Raw genomic sequence first — 23,738 nt, forward strand, 5'->3', positions numbered from 1 at the left:
TACTTAATCTCCTTAAGCCTCAGTTTCCTCATTAGAAGTGGAGTGATACCCATTTACCATTGCAACAAAAAGAATAAAATACCTAGGAATAAATCTACCTAAGGAGACAAAAGACCTGTATGCAGAAAACTGTAAGACACTGATGAAAGAAATTAAAGATGATACAAACAGATGGAGAGCTATACCATGTTCTTGTATTGGAAGAATCAACATTGTGAAAATGACTCTACTACCCAAAGCAATCTACAGATTCATTGTAATCCCTATCAAACTACCACTGGCATTTTTCACAGAACTAGAACAAAAAATTTTGCAATTTGTATGGAAACACAAAAGACCCCAAATAGCCAAAGCAATCTTGAGAAAGAAAAATGGGGCTGGAGGAATGAGAGTATAGTACATACTTCTATATGTACTATACTTCAGACTATAGTACAAAGTTACAGTCATCAAGATAGTATGGTACTGGCACAAAAACAGAAATATAGATCAATGGAACAGGATAGAAAGACCAGAGATAAACCCACACACATATGGTCAACTTATTTTTGATTAAGGAGGCAAGAATATACAATGGAGAAAAGACAGCCTCTTCAGTAAGAGGTGCTGGGAAAACTGGACAGCTACATATAAAAGAATGAAATTAGAACACTCCCTAACACCATACACAAAAATAAACTCAAAATGGATTAAAGACCTAAATGTAAGGCCAGATACTATAAAACTCTTAGAGGAAAACAGGCAGAACACTCTATGACATAAATCACAGCAAGATCCGTTTTGACCCACCTCCTAGAGAAAGGGAAATAAAAACAAAAATAAATAAATGGGACCTAATGAAACTTAAAATCTTTTGCACAGCAAAGGAAACCATAAACAAGATGAAAAGACAACCCTCAGAATGGGAGAAAATATTTGTAAATGAAGCAACTGACAAAGGATTAATCTCCAAAATATACAAGCAGCTCATGCAGCTTAATATCAAAACAACAAACAACCCAATCCAAAAATGGGCAGAAGACTGAGATAGATATTTCTCCAAAGAAGATATACAGATTGCCAAGAAACACAATGAAAGGATGCTCAACATCACTAATCATTAGAGAAATGCAAATCAAAACTACAATGAGGTATCACCTCACACAAGTCAGAATGGCCATCATCAAAAAATCTACAAACACTAAATGCTGGAGAGGGTGTGGAGGAAAGGGAACCCTCTTGCACTGCGGGTGGGAATGTAAATTGATAACAGCCACTATGGAGAACAGTATGGAGGTTCCTTAAAAACCTAAAAATAGAACTACCATACGACCCAGCAATCCCACTACTGTGCATATACCCTGAAAAACCATAATTCAAAAAGAGTCATGTACCACAATGTTCATTGCAGCACTATTTACAATAGCCAGGACATGCAACCAACCTAAGTGTCCACTGACAGATGAATGGATAAAGAAGATGTGGTACATATATATAGTGAAATATTACTCAGCCATAAAAAGAGACGAAATTGAGTTATTTGTAGTGAGGTGGGTGGACCTAGAGTCTGTCATACAGAGTGAAGTAAGTCAGAAAGAGAAAAACAAATACTGTATGCTAACACATATATATGGAATCTAAAAAAAACACAAAAAACATGGTTCTGAAGAACCTAGGGGCAGGACAGGAATAAAGACGCAGACATAGAGAATGGACTTGAGGACAGTGGGAGGGGGAAGGTAAGCTGGGAAGAAGTGAGAGAGTGGCATGGACATATATACACTACCTAATGTAAAATAGATAGCTAGTGGGAAGCAGCCGCATAGCACAGGGAGACCAGCTCGTGCTTTGTGACCGCCTAGAGGGGTGGGATAGGGAGGGTGGGAGGGAGACACAAGAGGGAGGGGATATGGGGATATATGTATATATACAGCTGACTCACTTTGTTATACAGCAGAAACTAACACACCATTGTAAAGCAGTTATACTCCAGTAAAGATGTTAAAAAAAAAAAAAGTAGAGTGATAATAGTAGGTACCTCATGAAGTTGTTGTGAAGATTAAATGAAATAATGCATATAAAGCACTTAGTACAATGCCTGGCATATAGAATAGGCTCAATAAAAGTTAGTTTTTGTTGTTATTATTATTGTTGTTATCATCAGATAGAACCTACATTTTGATAGAGATAGGCCTGTGTTCAAAACCTGGCTTTGCCACTTACTGGCTATGTGACATATAGCCAAATAACTTCACCTCTCTGAGCCTCAATTATTCAGCTATTTGAGGAGGGTAACTCTTTGCAGGGTTGTTGTAAGAATTTAATGTATTCAAAGCCCTAAGCACAAGGGCTGGCGCGTGATAGGTTCTAAATTCATGTTTTTTCCTCCCTCAGCGTGATGGTACAGATAGTGAGGGCTGGCTTGTATCGCAAGAATTCCAAATCAGCTCTCTCATCATCCCAGGGCACCACAGTGTTCAGCTCTGGGAGCCACCCCCAGCAGCTCGGTTGACACGGCTAGGGCCAGGACCCTGCAGGAGGTAGTTCTGTCTTCACCCGAGTAGCTGATGTTAAGGGAAATGGCACGTGATAGAGCAGAGTCACACGTTTCTGGAGGCCACAACTTCTCTGTTAGCTCACTCAGCCTCCTGCCTATGCCTTTATTTTAAAAAAGGTCTAGGTGAGAACTTTTGATTTTCCCCTACCCGTCTGGAAGGCTAGAGGATTTTGAACAAGGCCATGCTGTAGTAGTGTCATCAGATCTGCTTGACTTTAGCATGGTGAAAGTTGACCTGTTTTTTACCTTTTTAAAATTGTTCCACCAAGAAGCATGCTAGGTCCTGGGAGACTGTGAGGGTTGAGGAAGGATGGACTCTGGCGCCAGGTGGAATCAGGGCTGGGGAAACAACCCGAAGGGGTGCAGCCGGCAGTTCCACTTGCAATAGCCAGAGGCCCAGTAGGAATTGGGCTGGAGGGGCAGTATACAGAGCCCTAAGAGCTTCTCACACATAGCCAGTGCTGTGGCCAGCGTGGGTTAATTTGGACGAAGATAAGTAGCTGCATTATGCTCAGAAGTTATCATCATGACTAACAATGATTGTTATTACCTCCTGAGGCTTGTGGCTTCATTCTTTGTATCCAGATAGCTGTAGACACCCCTCAGTATTCCGTTGCCTTTAGTTTCTCCTTCACCAGCACATGTACATGCTGCCAGTGATCTTTCTAAGTTACAGTTTAATTTCCTTTTCGTATTCCATCTGACTTCCTGTGCCTGGCACGCCATCCCTTCAAATCTGGCCTTAACCTTTTTTTTTTTTTTTTCCCTTTGGCCATGCTGTGCGGCCTGTGGGGTCTTAGTTCCCTGGCCAGGGATTGAAGCCGGGCCATGGCAGTGAAAGTGCCAAGTCCTAACCACTGGACCACCAGGGAATTCCCTGGCCTTAGCCTGTAAGTCTCTCTAGACATACCTCCTACCACTCTGATCTGACTCTTGTCCTTCTTTGGGTCATAGTCATTCCATGTTTATTCCAGATGCCTTTCTTTGCTCAGATAGTTCTCCTTTCTGGGAATTAACTTTTTATATCCCTCCCTCCAACCCCTGGCTCTGTGTGTATTGGTCTTAGGTGTCCTCTGGAATGCCCCAGCTTCACTTTTCATGAACCTTGCCTGGCTTTCTTCCCCCACTGATCTCTCTCATCTCAGTACTAACTCCTGTAGCAGTCTACATCACTCGTTTAGCACTTAGAATGTCTTGCTTTGTACCCCAATGATTTTGATTGTATTGTTGCCTATAAGTTTGTCTTTTTGCACTAATACTGGAATTGCTAAAGCACGACTCTGATCGTTAGTCCTACCTTGTAAAGGGAGTGTGGTGGAAAAGTAACATTCCTACCACGTAATAAGTCCTGTGCCAGCTGAGTATATATGCAGTTTCATTTACTTCTCAACCACTCTATGAGCTCGGTGTTATTAACTCTGTTTTAGAGATGATGAAACTGTAAGTGTGGCTTACCTTCACTTACTAAACTAATCTAAACTCTGACCTGCCCGCCAGGGTTCCTGCAGTCTGAATTTAGCTCGCCTGACTAGTTCCTCTTATACCCTGCATTCCCTTACTCTATGCTGCAGCCATCTCAAACATCCTCTTAATCTCTCATCACTGTGCCTTTGCTCCAGATAAACCCTCATCCTGGCATCACTCTGTTTCCCATTTTTGCCTGAAAAAATTCTACTTGTCCTCCAAGGCCTAATCAGGGTTTCTCAGCCTCAGCACTGCTGACGTTTTGGGCCAGGTTGTGGGATGTTTAGCACCATCCCTAGCCTTTCTACACTAGAGGCTAAGAGCAGCCACCCCACGCCCCACACCACCCAAGTTGTGACAACCAAACTTTTTTTATTGCCACTTGTCAGTCGCCCTGGGGAATAGAATTGCTCCTGGCTGAGAACTACTGGCCCTAGATTAAATGCTGCCTCCAAGAAATCTTGTTTGTTCCCCTACAGTGGGAAGTAATCCTTCCTCTCCCATGCTCCAGAGTACTTGGCATGAAGCCCGCATCTGGCATATTGCTTTGCTCCATATTGTAATTAGTTGGGTGCATCCTTGTCTGTCCTACCAGACTGTGAATGCCTCCCAGGAGCAGGAACCAGGTCTCATGGATCACTGCTTCTCCCACAGTGCTTGTTGCAGGGCCTTGCACACAAAGGTGATGAGTTACATTTTTTTGAATTTGAAAGCAAAGATTCTATCTTATCTGTGTGTGCTCCTTAAATTGTTTCACTAGGGCAGAGCAAGAGTATAGAGTTGGCTGGTCAGTGGTATGGGGGACAGGGTGCTTTTGACTTGTGAGTTCCTGGCCAGGATAGCAGCTGAGTCAATGGTGGGCTGTTTCTAGAAGTTGCTAGGGTCTGGGCTCCAGGCGTTTGTGTATGATGTGTGTGTCTGACCTCCTCTGTGACTGCTTCCCTATCCCTCTGCCCTGTGCTATGAATCATATACAGAATCTGGATGGAGGTAAAATCACTATAGTTAAAATATTAGGAAAGACAGAGAAAAACATAACACAGGGGTGTTGAAGAAAGGAAAAGACGCTGCTGAGGCTGCTGAAAGGCTGTGTGACTGAGCAAAGACATGCACAGACATTGGAGCAAGAAAGACGAGGGTTTTAGGTGTACAGTTAATAGTTGTATGACCTTGGGAAGTTTGTTAAACTCTGTGAGCTTCGTTTCCTCACTGTCAAATGGGGACAGTAATCCTTACCTTGAAAGGTTATGGCACAGACGAAATGAACTTGTGCATAGAGAGTCCCCAGCCTGTGGCTTAGTTCCCAGTAGTAGTATTACTTACTACTTCTTCTACTCCTACCCGCCTGAAATGTGCTAGGCCTGTGCTGGGTGCTTCTACATACAATCGCTCATGTCATCTTTACAAGAAACGTCTACTGTGGGGTACACAGTGATTTTTCCATATAACTGATAAGGAAACAGACTGAATTAGCTCACAGTTATCCATTTTTTTGGGTTATTGCAACTCACATCTGCCTCAGGCTGATGAAAATGTTTCAGACTTGTGGTGATTGTACACCTCTGTGATTATGCTAAAAACCCTTGAGCTGTACACTAAGATGGTATGTGCATTATATCTCAATGAAGATGTTAAAAAAATAGAAGTGTCACTACATTGGTTGGAGTAGTGATCACCTTCCACTTGCTTTTCTGTAGCCCAATCCATAAGAATCCCTAGTGCTCTGTAGAAAACACATTGAAAACCATGTTGACTTCTATCTCCCTTTCCCCCACTCCTTACTTTGACAGGTATGAAGAGGTGCTTCTAAGTCTGAATTACCATGGTTTCTGGAAGCAGAGATCCCTGGTTAGCTAGCTGACAGCTAGGTTCCCTCTGTTGGGCAGGTGTAGATGGCTTTTGAGGACACCAGACTGAACAGCCTTTGGGAGGATTTCTTTCTCCTCCCTCCCTCCCCTCCTCCCTTCCTCCCTCCCTTCCTCCCTCCCTTCTTTCTCTTTCTTTTATAGTTGTCACTTCTGGGGAAGCTAAGGGAGAGCCAGGTGGTAATTCTCTCTCACCCACACACCAGGGACCTGAATCCAATTCTTGACCCTTATCATATGGAGCTCCATGACAGGAGATATCAAAGGCAGCTGGCTAATTGGCCCCAGTTTTATTTTTCCTGGGTTTGCCTTGTGCTCAGGGCCTTCCTCTGATATCTAGTACTGCTACCATGCTGGCCCCTCAGAAGCAGAGTTCTCCCCTTGGTCCCTGAACATAGATTTTCCTTGTTTCCTCTTTGAACAGCTTTGACAGCCTAGAGGTTTTTTTTGTTTTGCTTTTTTAAGTTTACTATATGAAAAGTAGGGCAGAAAAAACTTGCACACAATTATTCAAATAACCTCAGCATGGGTTTCGATGTATACATTTCTGCTGCTGCAATAACTCTTCTTTGACCTAAAGGACTGTTACAGTTTGGAGGCACTTCGCTGTTTTTTTGCCTTCTAGCTCCCTGCCTATCTCCTGGTGCAGTCACCATCTTATCTCCTGCCTTGTGGAACATTCTGACTGCCTGCCCTTAATTCAGACAAAGCACAGATTGAAGTCTGCTCAGACCCTTTGGACAGAACAGAGATGACTGATACCATGAGAGATCATCCTTCAGCTAAAACGTGCTCTTTAGGCTAGGGAAATGACCTATCCCCATTTTTCCTTGTAAATACTTAATTATGGATGGCTGTAGCATTCACTCACCAGGGGTACCTCATAGTCAGCTTCCAGGCTACAACCCCAGTGAGTCCAAGTTCTGTGGCCTTCCTCAGGCATTCAGCCCTAACTTCTAGGAGGGCTTCCTGGCATTTTATGAGTTTCTTAGAACAGAGTATCTGGAAATTGACTTTTAAAAGTCTAAGCATGAGCTGTGGAGTCTGACCTGAGTTCAGATGCAAGCTTGGCAGCATACTAGCTATAAGGCCAAGTAATTTGGAGGCTCACCTTCCTCATCTGTAGAATAGAATAGAGATGAAAATAAGACACTCTTTGCCATTCATAAGCCCTTAGGCTAGTGAGAGAGGCAGATATGTAAACTGGCAATAACAACAGCGCATCTTCAGGGCTGTAATGGTGGTGTGCACAGGAGACTGTGGGAGTTTCAAGAGGAATAGGGGTGAGGTAATCTAACGTGCTGGTGTAGCAGAAGACACATTGTCAGCCAGCACTCAGGGAGGGGTACCGGTTGCTAGACAAACTGAGCTACACATCAGAGGGAGTAAGCGTCGTTTGCAATCTGTCCTAGTGCCTTAGCCAGATACAGGGTGACGCAGCAGCTCCCCCAGATGGTTCCACTCATGTTTCCAGGAAAACCCAGACGGTGGTTTGCTTTGACAGATAGGGAAATTCTTTCTCACTAAGCAGACTGTTGTTTTCCTTCCTCCCATCTTTGTTGGTGAGTCTGCTTTGTCTATTCTGGATGGCAATCCTGTTAATGGCAGGGATTAGTTGTACTTGTAAGGCTTCTGTGTGTGTGTGTGTGTGTGTGTCCATATATGTGTATATGTCTATATGTGCCTTTGTGTTTGTTTCTTTGTGGGTGTGTATACATCATTTTGTGCCTTTCTGTATTTAGATGTGTCTGTGTGCATAAGAAGTAGAGGAGGGGAGGAACACTGAGCCAAGGAGGTAGGAGCTGAGAGAAGGCCCATGAGCCAGGTCAGAGATCAAGGAGAAGATTAGGAGCCAAAGGTTACAGTGCAGTACAGTGTGCAGGACCTGGGGGCAAAAACAGAGCCAGGAAGTATGATCAGGAGTCCAAAGCTGCTGTTAGTCTAGGCAGGGTCTGGACCCTACAAAGTGGTAGGCAGAATGCAAGGGTCATCTACGGCCAGAAATGGTCAAGCCAGCAAAGAGAGAAAACATCTGCTTCAGGTATTAAGTAAGCTTCTGGATCTTCCTGTCTAAGGAGGAATCAGCCACTGGCTTCCAAGGTCCTGCTTGTCTTCAGACCTAACTGATGTTTGTGTTTGTTTGTCTATATGTATTTATATTTATGCCAGTCTCTCAGTGCATGTCTGTATCTGCATGTGCATCACATTCTGTGTAGTTAATGGCATTAGAAACAACTGGTTTCCAATGCAATGTCTGATTCACTTGAGGCTCCATGACCACCACCACCCCTTATTTGTCCTCGTGTTCCCCATCCCCTTATTTCTGTCTTCCTTCTCTAAACATATTTAGTGTCTGGTCTGTGCTGGATGTTGGGTATGCAAAGACTAATAAGGAAGACAAATTTTCTACCTGCGGAGAGCTCACGTATTAGTGAGGCAGAAAGACACACGTGTTCAATCCTAACAGGTATTGTGACCAGAGATGAGCACTGCATGCTCTGTAAGTACAGAAGAGGGAATTCAACCCATCCTAGGGTGCCAGGAAAGACGACACAGAAGAGGTGATGCCTGAGATGAATAGGAGTTAGCCTTGGGAAGAGAAAGGTATAGCAAGTGGAGGAATGAGTATGATGTCCCTTTGGGATCTGTGAATCAGTGGTTGTTTTACTTTGAGCATAGAAGGTAATGGTGGGGCAGGGAGGGAGAGGTTGGAAATGAGGTTGGAGAGGCAGGCATAAGCCAGATTCTTGCCATACTGAGAAACTTGGATTTTATCCCAAAGATGATGAGCTAGAAGGATTTTAAACAGAGATGGCTCTAATTCTGACTGAAGGTATGTCAGGAGCAGGCCTTGCCAAGCAGATAAAACTGGAACTTGGTTTTCAAAGGGGAGCCAGGTTTACCAATGAAGAAAGAAGGAAAAGCATTCCAGGAAAGATGAACTTTATGAGTAAAGGCAGGAGGCAAAAAAAGAAAAGGGCAAGTTTGGGAGACATCAAGTAGGGAGATGTCTAGAGAATAGTTTCTTCATCTACAAGACAGCGATACCGGTAATACATCCCTTTGACGGCTGGTGTAAGGCTCAAATAAGATAAAGAAGCCTTTGTAAACCATAACGCTGTATGAACATTTCAATAGTAGCAGTTGGTACGCAGCTTGTCCTCTTCTGCCCTCAGTGCCCAGCAGCCTCAGGCCCTCCCGGGTGTAGGTCAGGTAGGCATGCACCTCAGCAGCATGGCATGATCGGGTAAGAACCAGGCCCTCTTTCACCTAGCAGCCCTGCATCTTGAGAAGGAGGGGCTTAGAAGCTGCTGGGACTCAGAGCTGGTTCACTCAGGATACATCATTTTCCACAGTGTGACCCCTCTTGCCAAGCGACCCAGGTTCAGAATAGTCAAACATTCCTGAAGCACCTTCTACATAAAGGTACTGTGAGGGACTGTGCCTTACATGATCTCATTGTCTCCACACTGTAACTGTGAGGTAGTCTGCATTTTACAGACTTAAAGTGATGTGGTGAGTAAGTGGCAGAGATGGGATTCGAGTCTGTATCGGTGAGGTTTTTTCCTGTATGTCCCTTCACAAGTCTTCTGATATCTCTGGGTGGTGAGCAAGTTCCCTGATTAGTTCAGAGTGGAAAATTCTGTGAGGTCTCAGGCAGTGTGGGGTTGAGAGGATTGGAGAAAGTGTTTCTGGGCTCTGCCTTTGGGATTGAGCCATAGCCCTTTCCTCCACATAGGACAGTGGTTCTTGCCTTCAGGGACTGACTTTCCCCCATATAGCTGACTCACCCAGGTGCTTTCAATATGTCTGATTAATCTCTGTGTCCTCAGATACCAGCATAGGCAATGCCATATAGTCACTACTCAGAAGATGCTGGTTGGGCAAATGAATGAACAAATGCCTCTTAATAGAGGCTTCATGTCTTCACTCATCCCTTCTGCCTTCTCTTGTGGTACCATCATGCTCTAAAATGAGATTCTGCTCTTAAGGATTTTTTTTTAATATATTGCTCATTGACACATAAGCCTAAATTCTCCCTCTTAGAGTTGATTAGGAACCAGAATGTTCTTAAAGAGGAGGCATGAGTTTGCCTTACTCTCTTATATTCTCTGTTCCCAAGCCTTTTCCTCTATCCACTCAGTGCCCAAAGGTGAGTGGCATTTATAAAGAACACATGGTGAGCCCTCAACTCTTACCAAGTTGATGTTCTATTTTGGAAATGGAGTCCAGGAGGTTTTCCTGCTGTTGAGTACTTGGCTGGGTTTGTATTTCCCAGGGTGTTGGAAAGCCATGCATAGGAATGGTAGTGAGTGTGGGGGAAAAACTGAAAGGGGAATCAAAACTGACTCTTGTTCATGGGGATTGTAAGGGAGAGAGATTTCCTTAGTACTTGAAGCCATGAAGGAGGGAGGATTAGGTGCATTTAGTCCAGGGTCAGCAAAATATGACCCCCTTCCTGTTTTTTATAGAGTCCACAAACTAAGAATAGCTTTTATTTTATTTTTTTAAAATTTTTTTGAATTTTATTTTTTTTTTATACATCAGGTTCTTATTACTTATCTATTTTATACATATTAGTATATATATGTCAATCCCAATCTCCCAAGAATAGCTTTTACATTTTTAAATAGCTGGGAGAAGAATCCAAAGAAGAATTTTGTGACATGTGAAATCTGTATGAAATTCAAATTTCAGTGTCCATAAGTAAAGATTCATTGGCACAGAGCCACTCTTATTCATCTACATCTTGTCCATGGCTACTTTCACAGAAGACCAGAGTTGAGTCAAGTAGTTGTAACAGACTGTATGGCTCACCAAGTCTAAAATATTTACTGTCTGGTCCTTTACAGAGAAAGTTTGCCTGGCCCTGGTCAAACCCACCAGTTTTTTAAAAATAGCTTTATTGGGATATAATTCACATACCATATAATGTACCCATTTACAATTTCATGGTTATTAATGTACAATTTAATGGTTATTACTGTATTCACAGATATGTGCAACCATCACTGGAGTCCGTTTTAGAATTTTTGTCACCTCAGAGAGAAAACTAATACACATTAGCTATTGTCCCCCTGTCCTCCTATTCCCCCTAGCCCTAATCTACTTTCTGTCTCTAAAGATTTGCTTATTCTAGACATTTCATATTGGAATCATATAATATGTGGTCCTTTGTGACTGGCTTATTTCACTTAATATAATGTTTTCCAGGTTCATCCATGTTGTAGCATGTATCAGAACTTGATTCCTTTTTATGGCTGAATAATATTCTATTATATGGACACACTACATTTTGCTTATTCACCCATCAGTTGATGGATATTTGGGTTGTTTCTACCTTTTGGCTGTTATGAATAATGCTGGTACAGGTTTTTGTGGATAGATTTTTTATTTAATTTAATTTATTTAAAGAATTTAAAAAATTATTATTATTTTGACCACACTGCACGGCTTGTGGGATCTTAGTTTCCCAACCAGGGATTGAACCCGGGCCATGGCAGTGAAAGCTCGGAGTCCTAACCACTGGACCGTCAGGGGATTCCCAGTGGACAGATGTTTTTATTTCTCTTGGGTATATACTTAGAAGTGGAATTGCTGGGTCATATGTTGACTATGTTTACCCTTTGAGGAACTGCCAGACTGTTTTCCAAAGTGGCTGAACCATTTTACATTCACGTCAGCAGAGCATGGGTTCTAATTTCTCCATATCCTAACACTTGTTATTATCTGATTTTTTAAATTATAGCTATCCTAGTGGATGTGAAATAATATCTCATTATGGTTTTGATTTGCATTTCCCTGGTGATTAATTTTGCCAAACATCTTTTCATGTGCCTATTGAGCATTTGTATATCTTGTTTTGAGAAATTAAAAAAAAATTTATTTTATATTGGAGCATAGTTGATTAACAATGTTGTGTTAGTTTCAGGTGTACAGCAAAGTGATTCAGTTATACATATACATGTATCTATTCTTTTTCAAATTCTTTTCCCATTAAGGTGCTGTATAATACTGAGCAGCATCCCCTGGGCTATACAGTAGGTCCTTGTTGGTTATCTATTTTAAGTACAGCAGTGTATACATGTCCATCCCAAACTCCCAAAGTCCCCTTCTAAGAATTTGAAAGGGATCTGAAACTTACCATGACCCAAACTGGGTTCTAAATGTCACCTCATCCAAAACCTTCTCTTCCCACAGCCTTTGTCATCTCAGTTGAAGGCAACTCCATTATTTCCATTGCCTGGACCAAAAAATACTCTGAAACATCCATAATTCCTCTCATGCCCCATATCCATTGGTAAATCCAGTGGGTTCTACCTTCAAAATATGTCCAAAATTTAATCATTTCGCACCCCTACTCCACTGTAGGTACTGAGACTCAACAGCCTCATAACAGATCACCATGTCTACAGTCTATTCTCAGTGTAGCAACCAGAGAGCTTTAAAAGATGTAAACCAGATCATTTCACTCCTCTGCTCAAAACCCTGTTTTAGCTCCATTTCTCATTTAGTATGAAAGCCAAAGTTAACACAAGAGTCAGCAAGGTCCAGGGCTTCCCTAGTGGCGCAGTGGTTGAGAATCTGCCTGCCAATGCAGGGGACACAGGTTCGATCCCTGGTCCAGGAAGATCCCACATGCCACGGAGCAACTAAGCCCGTGTGCCACAACTACTGAGCCTGTGTTCTAGAGCCCGTGAGCCACAACTACTGAGCCCGCATGCTGCAACTACTGAAGCCCACGCGCCTAGAGCCCGTGCTCCGCAGCAAGAGAAGCCACCGCAAGAAGCCCGTGCACCTCAACGAAGAGTAGTCCCTGCTCGCTGCAACTAGAGAAAGCTCGCGCACAGCAATGAAGACCCAACACAGCCGAAAAAAAAAAAAAGAGTCAGTAAGGTCCTATGTAACCTGGCTTCCACTTATCATTAGGATCTCCTCCTCTTCATCTATCTCCTTTGGTCTTTCACTTCGGCCACACTCCAAGCTGTTTCTCAAACACTCCTTGTTTTTCCTGTCTTAGGGCCTTTGTTCTAGCTCTTACCTCTGTCTGGAATATTCTTCCCCCAGATATCCACTTTGATAACTCCCTCATATTTCCCAATATTTTGTCTTTTCTCATACTTCTCCTTATCAATTAGACCTTTCCCAGACTACCCTATGTAATAATGAAATCTGCAAGCCTACTGCATTTCTGGCACCTACATCCTCATTACACATCACTTCTTTTTTTTTGTTTGTTATTTTGGCTTTTTTTTTATTTTTAAGGACTTAATCACCTTCTGGATTCTATCATTTAATCCATGAGGTCAGGGGATCTGTTTTGTTCACTGCTAAATCCCTGGTACCTAGAATAGTGCTCAGTGTTGGTACTCTATAAGTATTGTTAAGTGAATGAATGCATTTATTTAAAAAGGAACAGATTAATTTTTTTACATGGATTCAAATTACTATCTGGGGTCCCTTACTAACCTTAAAAATGTCCTTTAGTGCTTTTTATCAATATCAGGTGTGTCAGCTAGCAATGAATTTTTTCAGTGTTTATTTTGCCTTCACTTTTTTTTTTTAAATTAATTTTTGGCTGCGCTGGGTCATCGTTGCTGCGCTAGTGCTTTAGCTAGTTGCGGCGAGCAGGGGTTACTCTTCGTTGTGGTGCTCCGGCCTCTCATTGAGGTGGCTTCTCATTGCGGAGCACGGGCTCTAGAGCGCAGGCTCAGTATTTGTGGCGCACGGGCTTAGCTGCTCTGCGGCATGTGAGATCTTCTCGGACCAGAGCTGGAACCCATGTCCCCTGCATTGGCAGGCAGATTCTTTTTTTTTTTTTTTTTTTTTTTTTTTTTTGCGGTACGCGGGCCTCCCGCTGCTGTGGCCCCTCCCGTCGCAGAGCACAGGCTCCGGACGCGCAGGCTCAGCAGCCGTGGCTCACGGGCCCAGCCGCCCCGCGGCATGTGGGATGTCCCCTGCATCGGCAGGCGGACTCGCAACCACTGCGCCACCAGGGAAGCCCCGCAGTAGGATTCTTAACCAATGCACCACCAGGGAAGTCCCGCATCCATTGTTTTTGATGGGAAGTAGGCTGTTATTTTTATTTGGCTTCCTTTATGTGTAATGAATTATTTTTCTTTTGCTGCTTTTAAGATTTTCTCCTTGCCTTTGGCTTTTAGCTTTTTCTGTGATGTGTCTGTGGATCTCTTTGCATTTATCCTATCCTCTTTGAAGTTTGTTGAACTTTCTGGATAGGTAGATTAATGCTTTTCAATAAACTTGGGAAATTCCCAGACATTATTTCTTTCTCTCTCTCTATTTTTTTCTGCTCCTTTCTCTTCATCCTCTCCTTTTATTTATTTTTACTTTTAATTTTTTTTGGCCACACCACACGACTTGTGGGATCTCAGTTTCTCAGTTTCCCGACCAGGGATTGAACCGCGGGCCACAGCAGTGAAAGCCTGGAATCCTGACCACTGGGCCACCAAGGAACTCCCCATCCTCGCCTTTTGATCCTTCCATTATGCATATGAGCAAAATGGTGTTCCACATTTCTCTGAAACTGTTCATTTTTTCTCATTCTTTTTTTCTTTCTGTTTTTTGGATTGTGTAATCTCCTTCAGCCTATCTTCCAGTTTGCTAATTCTGTCTTTTGCTGGTTCAGAGCTGCTGTTGAGCTCCTCTCTTAGTTACTGTACTTTTCAACTCCACAACATACCTTTGGTTCTTTTTTGTAATTTCTATCTATTGATATTCTTTATTTGATGTGACATTGTCACCACACATTCCCTTACTTCTTTAATCATGGTTTCCTTTAGTCTTTGAAGATATTTATAATGGCTACTTTGGAGACTTTTTTTTTTGTCAAATTTGAAATTTGCTTGCTCTCACAGACAGTTTCTGTTGCCTGCTTTTTTTCTGGTGTATGACTCATACTTTCCTGTTAATTCGCATGCCATATATATTCATGAAACAATATATGTATTGTTAGAAACTGGATGTTTTTGATCATATACTGGAGCAATTCTGGCTACTGGTCCAACCCCTCTGGGGCTTGTTATTATTTCCTTGTTTGTTTGTTTGGTGACTGGAAAGATTATTTCAGTGGTCTGTTCCCACCACCTCCTGACCGTGTGAAGCCTCTGATGTTGCTTCTCAGAGGGTGCAGCTTTGGATATGCCCATAGTCACCTTTGGATGGCAATGGTTTTGGCAGGGCTGTCTTTGACTCTGTCTTCTCCTGGCCCCACTCAGCTGTTAAGCTCTGTTAGTTGCCATCTGATTACTCTGTTGTTTTCAACAATGCACTGGGGCATAAGTTTTCTCCACAGACTGATCCACTCATATTAGGGCTCCTTTGAAAGGATAGTTCCTGAGATCAGTGTTTGAGATTTGTTCTTACAAGAGGAGGGCTCCTCCCAGCTGTCTCTGTTCCCAGTCAGCAAATTCTTTAGCCTACAGTTTAGCCTATATCTCCAATAAATCCAGCCCTCTCCTCCCAATTGCCTTTCACCAGAACTTTCACTGTTTTTCAGAGAGCCCTTAGCCTTAAACTTCTTCACATTCTGTTGCAAATAAAATAATTTCCTTTGGGGAGAGGTTCAAAACTCTCTAAAGCCTGCTTCTCTACCAGGCAAGAACTCTGAGCTATGGTTCTGGAGTTGGAGGTGGGGATGATGACGTTCTTCTCTTTGAGTGACACCCCCATTTTAGGAGCTGAGCACTTGGTGGAGGGATGGCAGTAGCCTCGTGCCTTCTTGGCTTGCCTCTCCCAGAGTATAATTGCTGTCTTATAAGCTAGGGAAATGGCAATCAGGTCCCCAGTATGCTCAGTGGCTCTGCATCCAAGGTGAAGTCCCTGCCCCATGAGTGGGGGCTGGGTGGAAGTAGGGAGGCCCACTTCTTTGCTGGTTCACCTAGAACTTAGCTTTAGCAACAGGTAACTGGAAGAAGGAGGAGACATAGCCTTCCAACTGGGAGCTTGGGGACGAGGGAGCCCTGTGTTCTCGGCTGTACCAGTCTGGAATGGAGTTTCTGTCTTACTGATTTGGCAGTGGGGAGAGAGAGAGGGAGCAAGTGTTAATTAAAATACTACAGACGACTCTCACTGTTCTTACTGAGTTTTAGTAGATCTTCTTGAGCAAATGTTTCTTCATTTGCTGTATGCCCTAGGACAATTTCTAGAGACTTTGAATGATTGCTTTTTTTTTTTTTACAGTATCAGAGATTATATATTTGCATTTTCCAAGTTTTCTGTGATAATTAAAGTTACTTGTCATCCATAAAAACATGCTTATTAAAAAAACCCAAATAACCTAGAATGAAGTAAATTACGTAAAGCCCCCTTTCATTCCTCCTCTCCCAATCCTAGTGCCTTGGGCAGAGGAAACCATCAACATCTTGATATGCATTATTACAGACTTTTTTCTAGGCATGCACAGACACACACATGCCATATATATGTAAACAGGTCCATAACCATATAAACGTAAACAGGAGTGTGTGATTCAGTATTATTGTACACCTTGTTTTTCATATCACTATGTCTTAGAAATATTTTCATGTCCACACTATAGAGCTCTTTTCATCTACTGCAGAGTATTGCCTGGTAGGAGTTGGTATGTATTACTTCAACAGTTTCTTCATTTATGTACAATCATGTTGTTTCACATTTTTTGTTATTTCAAAAAATGCTTCGATACACCTACTTATACCTGACTCCTAGGACTTGCGTGAAGATTTCTTCAGGTTGGATGCCTACAGTCAGAGCTGTTAAATCAGAGGCTAGACACCTTTTAAGTATTGATATACACTGACATATTGTCCACCTGAAAAGCTACATGGATGTATACCTTCTCCAGCAATGACAGAGTGCTCATTATGTCCAGCACTAGTTATTACCAATCCTTTCATAGCTGCCTTTTCAAGGGGTGGGAAAATGGTATTCATTTTAATTTTTGACTGCTTATGAAGTTGAAAGTTTATACATGTTTGTTTATATTTCTTCTTTATAAAAATATTTTTATATCTTTTGTTCATCTTTTGTTTGGTTTCTAGGTGCTCTTATATTAAGGATCTTTAACTTTCTGTTTATATGTCACATAATGAATGATTGCTTTTAAAAAATAACTTTTGCCACTTTCACTGGAGAGTGGTTCTATGGAGCTTCTCACACTGTCAAGCCAGAAGTCCCCTCTAACTCATCAGTTTTTTTTTTTTTGCGGTACGCGGGCCTCTCACTGCCGTGGCCTCTGCCGTTGCAGAGCACAGGCTCCAGACACGCAGGCCCAGCAGCCACAGCTCATAGGCCCAGCCGCTCCGTGGCATGCGGGATCCTCCCGGACCGGGGCACGAGCCCGCGTCCCCTGCATCAGCAGGCGGACTCTCAACCACTGCACCACCAGGGAAGCCCCAAACTCATCAGTTTTTAAAAACATTTTTACCCATAACACATTCTGTCCAGTGCTGTGTATTCCTCCTATGTAAATGTAGCAGTATTGACCCCAAGAAGATAATCCTTTCTGTCTGGGGAAATATTTTTAAATTAGTGATCCATTTCTATCCCCCTTTCATAAGATTCCCCTGGCAGTAGTCCTTGGCTAGCTTGGATACTTTGGTCCCGATAGTTTGCAAGACTGGAGATGTCAAAATTTCTTAGTCTTTGCCATTCTGGCCAGGTACCTAGCAAGTTGCAACTTCAGATGCTGCCTCTAGGATTTGATCTGTGTCATGTGACCAATGTCATGGCCTGAGGACATCAAAGATGATTCCATGACAAGGACTAAGCTTTATCATCGACCTCAGAGAGATTCTCTGTACCTGCATGTGTGCTGGGTACTAGATATATAGGAGTAAAAGGAAAGGTGAAGTTGCTGCCTTAGAAGAAATTCCTCTGGTTGTGGAAATAGCCATGTAAACAGATAAGGATACTGCAGTAGGATAAGTGGATACTGTGATGGAGTCACGGAAGAGGAAGACCTAAGTTAGTTTTACCCATGTACAGAGTTGCTGGTATGTCGTTTTGGTCCAAAGAGATGATGGGAGGAGAGTGTTTTAGCTAAGGGAAGAGTATGTGCAAAGACATGAGACTGGTCAAGAGCCTGGTACTTTCAGAGAACTTCAAGTATTTCATTATCATTGGGGTTGGGAGGAAGTGACAGTTGATGGGGCAAAGAAGGCAGGGAGGGTCTTGCCAAGGTTGTGAAATCTCTGTTTTAAATGGAGTTAAAGCTTTCAAAGTAAGAAGCATAGAGTAGAATGGAAAGGGCCTTAGAGGTCAGTAGATTACAGTGCCTTGTCTGTTGCTGATCGCTTGACACATGGTCTTTGTGTAGCAAGCACTTAGGAAATATCTGTCTTCTACCTCCTCTGTGTGTCTCCTTTACATATGAGAGATCAGCATCATTGTAATAGTGGGCTTCAGGATTGCACATTCTTAGTATCTTTATATTCCTCTTATAGTATATCAAATGTATTAATATTTAGGAGACCTCAATTCATACATAGGAGAGCTTATTTTGTGCCAGGTACTATTCTAAGTTCTTTATGTGAATTAATCCATTTATAATACCCTCAAAATAAGCGTATTATGAAGTTTGTACTATTATGTCCATTTTACAAATGATGTGACTAATACAGTGAAAGTGAGTGGTAGAACCAGGATTCAAACCCAAGCAGCCTGGCTCTAGAATCAAGCTCTAGACCATCATGTTACACTGAACCCAAGCCAGTGTAACCCTCTGGCCCCTAGCTGGATATCTTTGTTTTCGATGGGCTGGCAATGTGGGGACCTTTTTCTTTCTTCTGTATAGTAGACATAATATGCATTGAGTACCTACTCTAAGCTAAGCATTCTTCTGGGTGTTCTAGGACAAGCTCAAGTGAGAGATACTCATTCAGTTATTTAATAACCACATACCTTGCTCTGTGCCAGGCTCTATGCTTGGAGCTTGGCTTACAGAGCTAAATTAATTATTTATTTAGGCGTTCCAGAAAATTTGCAAGATGCCGGATAAAGAGATAAGTGACAAATAAAACACAGTTTCTATATTTGAGTTGCTTAGGGGGAGTAAAAAGGGGATAATTAAATAGTAATTATGGTATAATGGGATAAATACTGTCATAGGTATATACCCTGAGGACTAAGAGAACAAATAGGATAGGGCAATTAATTTGCTTGGGAGAGGTCTGGAAAACTTCACAGAGGCAGTGACTTTTTCTTCAGCAGATAAAGAGAAGGAGAAACATTTAAAAAGGAGCACCTTGTGTAAAGGAAAAAGAGCATGGTTTAGTTTGTTCAAGGAGACTGAAGTGGCTTGATGTATCTAGAGCAAATGTTGGCAAACTTTTTCTATTAAGGGTCAGATAGTCAATATTTTAGGCTTTGCTGGCCACACAGTCTCTGTCTCAACGACTCAAGTCTGCCTTTGAAGCATGAAAGCAGCTATAGATAGTGCATAATGAATGAATGTGGCCAAGTTCCAATAAAACTTTATTTACAAAAAGAAGCAGCAAGCTGGATTTGGCCCATGGCCGTAGTTTCCTGACCCCTGGCCTGGAGTGTAGATGTCTGATAGGGAGGGAGAATGGCCAGGAAGCTGACTGGAAAGTTAGTCTATGGGGCAGATTGTAAAAGGCCTTGAATGTAAGGCCAAGAGGCTAGGGCTTTATCCTATTGGTAATGGGGAGTCATGAGATTTTAAGTAGGTACATTGGTATAGTTAGATTTATACTTTACAAAGGTCATTCTGGTGACTAGTGTGGTAGATGGACTGGCAGAAGTGAGACTAGATGTACAAAGGTGAGTGAGAAATGACTGTCCTCTCCCTGACTTTTTTTTTTTTTTTTTTTTTTTTTGCGAATGCGGGCCTCTCACTGTTGTGGCCTCTCCTGTTGCGGAGCACAGGCTCTGGACGCGCAGGCTCAGCGGCCATGGCTCACGGGCCCAGCCGCTCTGCGGCATGTGGGATCTTCCCGTACTGGGGCACAAACCCGTGTCCCCTGCATCGGCAGGCGGACTCTCAACCACTGCGCCACCAGGGAAGCCTGTTCTCTCCCTGACTTTGAGCAATAGCTTCTGGTCTCACTGAGGACAGATTTTTCACCCCTGAGATGTCCATGTCCCCAGCATTCTGTACCAGTGACATTCAGAGCTGGTGTATCTAAAATTTGTGTCCTTGCTAGATGTTCACGTGGTAAACAAGAGTTGGGAAGCTTCTCAGATCTGGGGCACGTGTGTTGTGGGTTCTAAACATTGTATGTGTGGGGAGGCGGGAGTGGTGCTGTGGTGGTGTGGTTTGGGAGACGTGGTACATCAGCAGTGGGGAACAAGGGTGGAAAGGGGAAGGAGGAGTAATTGCTTCCAGGCAAGAACCCAGGAGACCTGCCTGATTCCTGCACCCACAGATGTGCTGCTCCTCTTCAAGCTTTACCTCAGTGAATTCTGTTCCCTGATGAAGCTGGCTGGGCCTATTTTGTTGGGAATTCTAGAGACATGTCTCCCCTCCTGTCTGCTCTCACCCACGCCCCCTCACTACTGCTTCACTTGGGATGGGGTTGCATGCTTTGTGCCACTGCCAGGGAGATCACTTTTCTGAGCTCATAGAACTAAATATACCTAGTAACAACTGGTCCCTTGGCTCTTCAGAGAGCTGTTGAGCTGCAGCTCTAGCCAGTGCTGTATTCCCCCTGGTAAGGCAGGACTTTCAGGGAGCCTCCTTAGACCTTCCTGAGAGAAGAGCTGCTTGTTCTGAGTCCGAAATAGTAAATCCTTGTTGTGGGAGCCAAAAGTTGCCTCTTTGGTTTTGTTTTGGTTTTGCTTTTTGTTGCTTTTAAACTTTGTCTTATATCAGACACTAGCCATTAGCTGGATGTGGGACAGTGTTCAGAGCAATATGTGATAATGCCTACCTCAAGTATATTGGACATCAAAGTTCTAGTTCTGTACAATTTTCTTGTATGCTATGTTTATGGCTGGGTAACTGGGACCGTCTATCAGAGGGTATATGGTTTGGTAGGGGAGGTAGACGCATAACAAGACTGATTAGGGTATACACGGGGACCGTGGGAGCACAGAATAATCATCTTTGATCAAGAAGCCCTCGTTGGGCTTCCCTGGTGGCACAGTGGTTAAGAATCCGCCTGCCAATGCAGGGGACACGGGTTCAAGCCCTGGTCCAGGAAGATCCCACATACCACGGAGCAACTAAGCCCGTGCGCCACAACTGCTGAGCCCGTGTGCTGTAGCTGCCGAAGCCCACGTGCCTAGAGCCTGTGTTCCGCAACAAGGGAAGCCACTGCAGTGAGAAGCCCGCGCACCGCTACGAAGAGTAGCCCCTGCTCGCCACAACTAGAGAAAGCCCGCGCTCAGCAACGAAGACCCAATGCAGCCAAAAATAAATAAATAAAGGAAAAAAAATTTTTTTTAATTAAGAAAAAAAAAAAGAAAGCCTCGTTATCTTCCTCAGGACCAACTGCCCCAGCTCTAAGCTGCCCCAAATTGCGACTTATGTATAATACTGTTTGATACGGACAATTAATTTTTTCTTAATTTTAAGTAAAATGTAAACAAAAACATCTTCATAAAATGTTGCATTATAAAATTAATTTGTAATGAACGATCTACATAAAAACAATGTGCTTGCTTTGCAAACACAACCTCATGACAAGTCCCTTAGCCACCACCCTCCCTTGCAATCAAATTGTAGCCCTTAATCCTCTCCAAAATAAAATTCCAGAGTTGTCACTGGAGCTCAGTGTTGCTAGACCTTTAAATTGTTTTTTTAGAGAGAGCTGGACTTTTGGGGTGAAATTTGATTTTTTTAAAAAATATTTATTTGGCTGAGCTGGGTCTTAGTTGTGGCACGCGGGATCTTCATTGCGGCATGCAGGATCTTTTTAGTTGTGGCATGTGGGCTCCTTTAGTTGTGGCTTGCAGGCTCTTAGTTGCAGCATGTGGGATCTAGTTCCTTGACCAGGGATTGAACCCAGGCCCCCTGCATTGGGAGTGTGGAGTCTTAACCACTGGACCACCAGGGAAGTCCCTGTGATTTTTAAATATAGTTGCAATTTATAACATGCTCTGTGGGCCATTAAAAGACATGCGCAAAGGCAGTTTATGACTTGTGCAAACATGACTCATTTAATCCTTATCACACTCAAATGAGAGGGATAATTAGCCCTCATTTTGAGGGGAATACAGGCTCAGAGATGCTCAGTAGCTTGCCCAAAAGTCACACAGGAAGTGGTCTGTTTCTAAACTCTTTATATTTACAGTACACTGCCTCTCCTCCCCGTAAAGCCTCAGCTCGGTGCTTTGTGACCACCTAGAGTGGTGGGAGGGAGACGTAAGAGGGAGGAGATATGGGGATATATGTATGTGTATAGCTGATTAGCTTTGTTATACTGCAGAAACTAACACACCATTGTAAAGCAATTATACTCCAATAAAGATGTTAAAAAAAAAAAAAAGAAAAAAGCCTGATTGTTGCAGCCGCACTTCCTTGTTCTCTAAAGAGGTTCCATCCAGCATCTGGCCCTTCCTTCAGGTATAGCTTCTGTTGGCCCACACTCCTTGTTTGGCACCACCTTCTTGCTGGCCTTGTTTTCTGACCTTACTCTTTCTTTGCATGCTTTGTGGTACCAGCAGAGCCTGATGTGAGCCCCTGTGCAGATACTCCTTGCACTTTCTTCCCATGAGCTTCTCTGCTCTCCATACACCTCAATGACCAGACTTGGCTATAAAAAGCAGTCTATTTCTTGTTGGCTCCCTAAAAGTACCTGGTATATCTCATCACATGGTTTCCTGGAGTTAGCTGATAATGGTAGAAAATCCTCTTCCTTGGGGATTTTGGCATTTCTGCTCCTAAGGCCTGCATGTGACAAGTGTTTCTCTAGTCTTAGATTAAGAGGGTCTGGGTTAGAGCCTAGGAGGACTAAAGTAGGGTATACCTTAAAGGACCCCTGATGAATCAAAACTAAAAAAGTTATGAGGATTAGAAATTTGATCTCTGTAAAGTTTATGTAAAACTTGACAACTTCTCTATATCCACATTACTACTTTGTTTCAAGCCACCATTAGCTCACATCTTGATTATTGCAATTGCCACCTGGTTTCCCTGCATCTGCCCTTGTCCTCCTATAGTCTGCTTCTCAACACAGCGTTCAGAGAAATGCTTTTAAAGATGTAAATGCGATCGTGTCGCATATCTCTTCAAATTCCTCCAACAGCTTCCATCTCAGAGTAAAACTCAAAGTCCTTATGATGACCTACAAAAGCCTTTATGATCTGTACCCCTGTTGCTTCTCTGAGTTCATCTCCTACTAGTTACCACCTCACTTGTTTCTCTTTGGCCACACTGGCCTCCTTGCTATTCCTTGAACATACTTGTTCTTGGCTCAGGGCCTTTGCATTTGCCATTTTCTGTTCTTGGGATACCCTTCCAGTTATCCTACTTGCCTTTCTCCAACATCTCCTTCAGATATTTGCTTAAAAGTCACTTTCTTTTTTTTTTGGCGGTACGCGGGTCTCTCACCGCTGTGGCCTCTCCCGTTGCGGAGCACAGGCTCCAGATACGCAGGCTCAGCGGCCATGGCTCACGGGTCCAGCCGCTCCGCGGCATGTGGGATCTTCCCGGACCGGGGCACAAACCCGTGTCGCCTGCATCGGCAGGTGGACTCTCAACCACTGCTCCATCAGGGAAGCCTGAAAGTCACTTTCTTAATGAGACTTTCCTTGACACCTCTAATGAAGATGATAAATCACTAATACCACAACTCTTGGCCTTCCCTCTTGACCTTCCCTGCTTTATACAAATTATTGTCTCTCTCACCCAAATTGGATATTAGCTCAATGAGGACAAAGATTTTTGTCTATTTTGTTTACTATTTACT

The 23,738-nt window shown here is 43.0% G+C and overlaps 1 protein-coding gene and 1 non-coding gene across 7 annotated transcripts in view; one reads left to right on the forward strand and one right to left on the reverse strand.

Annotated features, from left to right (window-relative positions):
* Window positions 1-23,738, forward strand: part of STIM1 (stromal interaction molecule 1) — a 193,986-nt gene that overhangs the window by 108,642 nt on the left and 61,606 nt on the right. The gene's annotated exons all lie outside the window — the stretch shown is intronic.
* Window positions 3,337-3,408, reverse strand: TRNAE-UUC (transfer RNA glutamic acid (anticodon UUC)). Its single transcript has one exon. It is a non-coding gene; the product is annotated as a tRNA-Glu (tRNA).

This window comes from Phocoena phocoena, chromosome 8 (genome assembly GCF_963924675.1).
Source record: "Phocoena phocoena chromosome 8, mPhoPho1.1, whole genome shotgun sequence".
Taxonomy (NCBI): domain Eukaryota; kingdom Metazoa; phylum Chordata; class Mammalia; order Artiodactyla; family Phocoenidae; genus Phocoena; species Phocoena phocoena.